The sequence below is a fragment of the Petromyzon marinus genome (assembly GCF_048934315.1).
Source record: "Petromyzon marinus isolate PM22_M1 ecotype Great Lakes invasive population chromosome 68 unlocalized genomic scaffold, UKy_Petmar_22M1.pri1.0 chr68_unloc.1, whole genome shotgun sequence".
Classification (NCBI taxonomy): Eukaryota; Metazoa; Chordata; class Hyperoartia; order Petromyzontiformes; family Petromyzontidae; genus Petromyzon; species Petromyzon marinus.
This window is the reverse complement of record NW_027422597.1, coordinates 6492342-6501261: the sequence shown is the minus strand read 5'-3', so window position 1 is coordinate 6501261 and position 8920 is coordinate 6492342.

Below are 8920 nucleotides of genomic sequence, written 5' to 3'. Positions count from 1 at the left end.
CAGGGTGAACATCTGCCTCCGAACGTCATTTATTGAAATTGAATGGTAGGAGAGGTAAAACTGGTAAGAAAACAGCACAGATACAGCATCTGTTAATACCCAGAAAAACCAACACAATGAATAAACACCACAGCATCATAACGTTGTCCTATGAATGAGACATTTTGTTATTTCAAGTTTGAATCTACTTTCTCGATTACGGGTAAATCACAACAAGGCAAGCTGCAGGCTTTATTGTCCACTAGGCCCCATATACATCGTAACAATTTAACAGCATTATAAAGGTTCTAGCGTTATAACAGCATTATAAAGGTCCTTCTAATATTATAGCAACATTGCCAGTATCATAAGAACACAAACGAACTTACAGACAATGCTTCCCAAAGTCCCACAACGGTGGCTGCAGCTGTCTTCACGGAGCTGCGATGTGTGCCGCCATCTTGAATTATGTTTTTAATGGCCGACGCCTGCGTGGTTCAGCGGAAATCTAAAATCGCAACTTCCTGGTCACGTGACCACCCCCTATTTCAAAAACTAGAAATTCCTGTGTACACACGCCCCACATCTGCCGTGAGGCAAGACACTTGCCGTGAGGCAGAACACTCCCCGTCTGGTATCTAGGAGATACCACCATTTATTTCCTATCTCATAAACAAGTGTATAACAACTTCAACGGGTCAACTTATTTGTCCATATCTTTGCGAGAGAGAAGTAATACTGTCTCGACTATGGGCCTGAAGAAAGTTCTTGCGACACCTTGCTTCGCAATCATAACCTCGACTTTTCGAACTTTTCCATCGGCACTTGGAATCGACTTGAGGATGCGGCCCATTGGCCACTCATTCCGTTTGGCTTGGTTGTCCTTCAGTAGGACGAGGTCGCCTTCTTGGATGTCTGGTCTGTTAGACTGCCACTTGTTGCGCACTTGGAGTGTCGCAAGGTACTCGTTTTTCCAGCGACGCCAGAACGTGTTCGCGAAGCTCTGCACTTGTCTCCATTGACGTCTGTAGAGGTCTGCAGTGCTGGCCTCCTCGGTAGGTGCTGTGAGCACGTCTGTCTTCTGGGTAAGAAGTGTAGCAGGAGTCAAGATGAATGGTGACTCCGGGTCAGTTGAGACGGGGATCAGGGGTCTTGAATTAATTATGGCTGAGACCTCGGCCATGAGAGTGGTCAAGACCTCGTGAGAGAGCCGTGTGGACCCGACATCACACAGCATGGAGTCGAGAATGCGTCGAGCAACCCCGATCATGCGTTCCCAGGCTCCACCCATATGCGAAGAGTGAGGAAGATTGAAGATCCATATGCAGCCTTGGTCACTAAGGTATTTCCTGACAGAATCATCTTCGACATTCTCTGTACTGATCTTAAGCTCTTTACATGCTCCAGTGAAATTGGTTCCACAATCAGAACGGAGTTGCTTGGCTGGCCCTCTGATGGCGAAGAATCTCCGGAGTGCATTTATAAAGCTCGAAGAGTCCATGGACTCGATGACTTCGATATGCACTGCTCGTGTACTCATGCAGGTGAACAGCACTGCCCAACGTTTGCTGTTCGCGAGCCCTCCTCTGGTGCGGCGGGAGATGACTGTCCATGGTCCGAACACGTCGATCCCTACAGAGGTGAAGGGAGGTTCTACACTGAGTCGATCGACTGGGAGGTCTGCCATTTTCTGTTCTTCCTGTTTTCCACGTAGCTTGCGACACCTGATACACTTGTGGATTATGCTGGCGACGCACCTCTTTGCTCCAACGATCCACAGCCCTGCAGATCGGATTGCTCCTTCTGTGAAGTGCCGACCTTGGTGCTTGACCTTCTCGTGATAGTGGCGCACAAGTAAAATTGCAATGTGGCTCTGACTTGGGATTATGAGGGGGTTCCGTTCGTTCTCATCTAATTTTGCATTCCCTAGCCGACCACCGATCCTGAGCAAGCCGTATTCGTCCATCCTAGGGTTTAGCTTCCTGAGGGTGCTGACCCTAGGAAGGTCTTCTCCCTTGTTGATGGATCTGACCTCACTTGCATAAGCTGCCTGTTGCACACAGCGAAAGATTGATTTCCTTGCTCTGGAAAGCTCATCTTCAGTGCGTGGCACTGTGCAGTGATGCCATCCATTGCAGCTACCACTGGTTCCTCTCATCGGGTGATGGAAGCAGTCTGCGATATGCGTTAGACGTACTATCGCTCGCACGAGAGTCGTCCATTTCGAGAAATGTTCAAAATGGTGTGGACTCAGTGGACTTCTCGGTCGCACATCTGTTACGAAAGTTGTCACTTGAGGACGAATCTCCTTGTCGGACTCGGGCTCTATGAGTCCAAAGGTCTCTTTCGTAGTACATGGGCCACCATCACGTCGTAAGGGGAACGCTGGACCCGTCAGCCAGATGGTTTGCTTCAGCAGAGATGCAGGGACGGACCTAGTTGCGAGATCTGCTGGATTCTGGTCAGTTGGAACATAATTCCATTGCTCCGGCTGCGTCGATCTCCTGATGCGTTCCACTCTATTGCTGATGTAGGTGTAGAACCTTCTGGTTTGGTTGTTTATGTAGCCTAGTACGACCTTACTGTCCGTGTAGAACTTGACTGCGTCCAGTTTGACGTCCAATTCGTCTAAGATCAGTTCCGCCACTTCCGTAGCTAGAACGGCTCCACACAGCTCGAGCCTTGGGATGGTATGTTCCGGTTGTGGGGCCAATTTGGCTTTGCCCAATATGAACCCAACATGCTGGAACCCTTATGCGCTTGTGGTCTTTAGGTAAGCTACGGCTGCTACGGCCATCATAGAAGCATCTGCAAACACATGTAACTCCTTCCGTTGGGTTACGAAAAGGGATGTGGGCGTGTAGGAACGTGGAATCTGCAGCTGCTCAAGTGCCTGTAAGGAATTTCTCCAAGTTTCCCATTCTTGTCGCCGTTCCTCCGGCAACGGGCTATCCCAGTCTTGCGTATCAGCACAAAGGTCTCTGAGTGTCCAACGGCCTTGAATGGTGACCGGCGCTACAAATCCTAGTGGATCGTACAGGCTGTTTACCATCGACAAGATGCCACGTGGCGTGTAAGGTTTCTCGCCAAATGATACTCGGAATGTGAACCTATCTACTTTCAGGTCCCAACTCAGTCCGAGGCTGCGTTGGATTGGTGGTGTGTCAACGTTAAGGTCCAAGTCTTTCAAGTCTTTTGAACGATCGTCTGAAGGGAACGCTTTTATTACTTCTGCGCTGCTGGATGCTATCTTGTGAAGTCTCAGGTTAGCAGTTGCTAACATTCATTGCGTCCTTTGGAGCAGGTCGATGGCTTCTGAGGCCGTGGGCATTGATTTAAGTGCGTCGTCAACGTAGAAATCTCGCTCTACAAATCGCTTGGCGTCTTCCCCAAACTCCCCTTCTCCTGCCTGCGCGGTCCTCCTAAGTCCATAGGTGGCTACCGCTGGGGATGGGCTGTTGCCGAAGACATGCACCTTCATTCTGTATTCAACAATTCAATCATCGACATTGTTATTGCGGTACCACAGAAACCTGAGGTAATTTCTGTCATCTTCTCAGACAATGAAGCAGTGGAACATTTGTTGAATGTCGGCTGTTACAGCGATTGACTCCTTTCTGAAACGGGTGAGTAACCCTAGGAGAGTGTTGGTCAAGTCTGGTCCGGTGAGCATTACGTTGTTCAAGGAAATGCCCTTAAATTGAGCACTGGAATCGAACACCACTCTGATCTGATCCGGCTTCTTTGGCTGATACACGCCAAAGATTGGTAAGTACCAGCATTCCTGTCCTTCTTCTAGAGGAGGGGCCGCTTCAGCGAGACCACTGTCAAATATGTTTTTCATGAAGGACACAAAATTATTCTTCATCTCTGGTCTCTTGTCCAAGGTCCGGCGCAATGAGTTGAGCCGTGAGAGGGCTTGCTCTCTATTGTTGGGTAGCTGGCATCTGGGATTACGAAATGGCAGAGGGGCAACCCAACTGTTTGACTCATCTTGGAAGAACTCTCTGTCCATTATTTTCAAGAATTCTTTATCCTCTAGCGATGGAGCAGGTTTGTCGTCGTCCTTCATTGTCACGAACACCGTATGTCCAACATCATCTTTCAGCATAGAGGTTTCTTCGTCGGCCTGCATGGTACAGCCTTGACTTCTATGGGCCGAATTTCTCTTTCAGCGTGAAGTGGTTGGGGCACGGTTTGAAGAGCGACGTGCGTCCATTCGTGAGCACACTCGTTCTGAATGTGCTTATGTGGTCTGGTTTGTGTGTTCCATCGAGACAGACATCACCTACAATGACCCATGCTAGGTCGAGTCTCTTGGCGTAGGGAGCGTCGTGAGGTCCGTTGCGTTGATCACGAACCTTGTGGACTCTCAGCATGTCCCTGCCAAGCAGAAGTAAAATCTGTGCCGCGTGATCCAATGGCGGGATGAACTCTGCTATGGGTTTCAGGTGTGCATGGTGACGTGCGACTTCGGGCGTGGGAATCTCACTCCTGTCGTCCGGTATCTCATTGCACTCTGTCACCGTAGGAAGGGCTAGCTTCATGGTGCTATCCATGGTTTCCACCATGAGGCCGCTCGCTCTTCTTCACGCTGTCTCCATCAGTCCTGAGCATGTTCTGAGCGTGTATGGAAAGGAAGTCCCACCTACGCTTAGCTGATCAAAGAACTCTGACCTTGACAAAGACTTGTTGCTCTGGTCGTCCATTATGGCGTACATCCTTACTGCCCTTTCAGGATGTCCTTTGAGATACACTCGGACGAGGCATATCTTTGAGCAAGATTTTCCTTTGAAGCCTTCTCCACAGACTTCTGTGCATTTGGTTGTGATTGACGAAGTGAGTGCGGCGGTCTCGCCTTGCTCCCCGCCGTGCTCTGCTTCGGGATCGGAAGCCTTAGTGCCACTGGGTTTGTAGTAAAATGTGTGCAGAACAGTTGCGTGTTTGTCACTGCCACATTCCTCGCACTTGATATCTGCCTTTCAATTCCTTGCAAGGTGGTTTGTAGAAGCACAGCATTTGAAGCACACTCCAAATTCTTTCAGAATGTTCTTCTGCTCTTCCAATGGCTTCCTCCTGAACTCACGGCATTTCTGGAGGGAGTGAGGTTCATCATGCAATGGGCATTGCTTCTCTGGATCCTCTATCTTTTTCTTTGTGGTGATTGTCTAGACGGAGTTTGCGAATGTCGTAGGAGAGACCTCAGTCTTGTGTACAGAAATTGCCACTCTCGCTGATCCTCGTTTCGCCATTGCTATTTCCATTTTTGGGAGATCTGGACTGGAAATCCCCGTGGTGCCAAACATGAAACTCGGGTCATATCTGGTCTTAGCCAGGTTGCGGATAAACTTTGAGAAAAAAGAGAATGGAGGGAATGCAACCTGATGCTCTGACTTGTATCTTGAACCTGCTGTTCTCCATTTTTCCTGCACGTCGAATGGCAATTTCTCTACTATGGGGTTCACGCCATGGTAGGTATTCAAGAAAATGAGACCTGGTAAATAGGGGTCAGCCTGGGCTGATTCAAGCTCCATCAAAAGATCTCCAAGCTCTCGTAACCTTTTATTGTCCCTACCAGAGATTTTTGGAAAGTTCTGCAACTTCTTGAAGAGAGCCTTCTCAATAGTTTCTGGGCTACCGTAGCACTCCTCGAGCCTCTCACACACTGCATGCAGGCTTGAGGCGGGGTCGTCAATGTTTGCTGCCCGGATCTTCTTTGCGTACTCTGTAGATTCGTTTCCTAACCATTTCACCAACAGGTCGAGTTCTTCACTTGCAGAGATGTCTGCATTTCGGATTGCATTCCTGAAGGTAGATCTCCAGGCTCGATAGTTCTCAGAGTGGTCATCAAACTTAACGAGTCCTGTGTTGATTAGTTCGCGGTGAGCCAGGTACCTAGCAAAGTCCCCTAATCCTGCTGATCCAGGGTGTGTCCATACTGGCGCTTGTGAGGTGCCATTATTGGCTGCATTGCCTTGCATGCCGTTATTCGCGATGGTGTTGGATTGTGGGCCCAAAAGGTTTCGATCACGTTGGTTTGATCCCCTTATGTGACTGTCTTGAATGTGGGTCTGACGTGATGCATCCATTTCTGATCCCACATGTGCGATGCTGAGTCAACGACTAGCTGCCAGGGCAGGATATGCATTTCCACCATTCCCGTAGACAGCATTCATGTTCATTCGGTGTGGAGATGGCGATGCCTGAACGTCCACCATTTGTTCAGTATCGTTTGGTGGAGGAGCATTGATGCATTGTTCAGACCAGTCCAAAATATTTTTTTCTGGTGAGTTGATCACGGTCCTTGACAGGTATCTGAGCGCCAAACTCACTCCAATTCTCTTCCTTATCCAGATTGTCTGCTGCTTGGAGCATCTCTGCTTGGGCCCTTGCAGCAGCTGCTTCTTTTTTGAGCTGTAGGGTACTTAACTTAGCATCCAGCTCAATTTTCTTCCGTGTGGCAGTAGCCACTAATATACTCTCTTGCTCTCGTGCGGCAGCAGTTGCTAATATACTTTCTTGCTCTGTGTGCTCTGCTTTCCTCCGTGCGGCAGCAGTTGCTATGCTTGCTTCTTCTTGTATGCGGGCCTTTTCAATTAGCATGGCTTCCTCTTCAGCCATGTAGGCAATACGGGCATTTGCTGCTTCTGCTGCTGCGCGTGCCTGAGCTGCTGCCATACTAGTAGATGATGTCTTTGAGTGTGCTAAGCCTTTAGATCTTGTGGTGGACCTGGATGAGACAGAGTGCTGAGATCGGGTCTCTCTTAAGCCCTCCACACGGTCTATTGCATCTTGTATCACTGCCTGTACATTATCATCGAGCAGTTCGAGGAAGTTCTCTTGCGTGCGCACTCCCTCAAGGCCCTCATCTGTTTTCATCTTCATCAGGAGGGAGATGTATTTATTTGCCAGGAGCTTGTAGCTTGAGCTGCTCACCTTCACTCGCTGGATGGCCCGCTGAATTGAGGCCACTGTGTTTGAGGCATTTGCAGCTTCAGATATATCAGCTTCAACCCAGTCCCATGCCCTTTGTATCCTGGCATCAAGGTCTTGCTTCTCAGCATCATAGCTTTCCAAGGCCCGTTGTCAGCCTGACCTCTCTTTGGGGCCTTGAACTTCCTTGGTCCTCTTATAGCTGGATGGGAGGTCCTGGATTGCCTAAATCACCTTCTTCAGCATCTCTCCCTGCTGAACTGTGGCTTTCCATGCTGAGATGCTTGCAACACAATTTTTAATGTAGACTCGTTGCAGAGCTCCGTGCTTGCTGCAGGCTGACTGCTTGAGAGCTCTTTTGCTTGCTGCAGGATGACTGCTTGAGAGCTCCTTTCTTGCTGCAGGCTGACTGCTTGAGAGCTCTTTTGCTTGCTGCAGGATGACTGCTTCAAGAAGAATGTATTTTTACTATCTCGGCCTCGCTCTGCGTTGCGTAGCAGAGCTAGCTGAGTAGATAACCTCGCGTTTCCAATAAACCCTCAGAGCCAGGGTGAACATCTGCCTCCGAACGTCATTTATTGAAATTGAACGGTAGAGAGAGGTAAAACTGGTAAGAAAACTGCACAGATACAGCATCTGTTAATACCCAGAAAAACCAACACAATGAATAAACACCACAGCATCATAACGTTGTCCTATGAATGAGACATTTTGTTATTTCAAGTTTGAATCTACTTTCTCGATTACGGGTAAATCACAACAAGGCAAGCTGCAGGCTTTATTATCCACTAGTCCCCACATACATCGTAACAATTTAACAGCATTCTAAAGGTTCTAGCGTTATAACAGCATTATAAAGGTTCTAGCGTTATAACAGCATTATAAAGGTCCTTCTCATATTATAGCAACATTGCCAGTATCATAAGAACACAAACGAACTTACAGACAATGCTTCCCAAAGTCCCACAACGGTGGCTGCAGCTGTCTTCACGGAGCTGCGATGTGTGCCGCCATCTTGAATTATGTTTTTAATGGCCGACGCCCGCGTGGTTCAGCGGAAATCTAAAATCGCAACTTCCTGGTCACGTGACCACCCCCTATTTCAAAAACAGGAAATTCCTGTGTACACACGCCCCACATCTGCCGTGAGGCAAGACACTTGCCGTGAGGCAGAACATAGGCTCAACGTGTTCCATGATATAGCGCCTTGTGGGCGATATCAACAATTTTGTAACATCTAAAGTGCAACCTGTTCACACCCCAGCGTCAGTGCATGGCACACAACACGTAATAAACTGCCTGAATGTATAATTTCAACTGCCTGGAAACTTAGTAGACATTCAGATTGCCTAACATTTAAAGAATCATGTCTGGTTTTATTGAGACGGGTCCTTGTAATCCCAACCAACAACAGCTCTCTGTTTTTAATGAAAGTGATAATGAACAATAATGAATGACACCCCTCTGGCAATGCACTGGCAGGTGAAACCTTTGCCACCGAGCGACAGTCGTGGGGCTTTTTTGACCACACTTCAAAGGAGGGCCCAGGACCAATTCAGATGTCACTGGCCACCGATGTTAGCCAGAGCCATGAATCGAACTCAGGTGACTAGATTGAGAATGCAGTGCAGTTGTACATACATTTAAATACACGAAATTGAACATTGGGATTATCTTATTAAATCGCCATGAAAATTCTCAAATATTGAGATTTGTTTAAATGATTGGTCATAAAACAGAGGTATTTTTTTCTTTGCTAAACATGTGATCTAAAATTAACGTGATGTAATAATCAAATCTGAGTAAATACGCATCTGTGTTGTATATCTATGCTCCACCGCTTACTGTGCTGGCTGCCTTGACATCTAAGTACTGTACGCCATTAAGTGTTTAGACCGACACACATTTACAGCCATCCCTCACCAACTGTGGAGGTTAAGTTCCTGGAAAATGCCGTGGTAGGCAAATCCGCAGTTGGTAAAGTACAGGGCCTATGGGAAATAGGTGG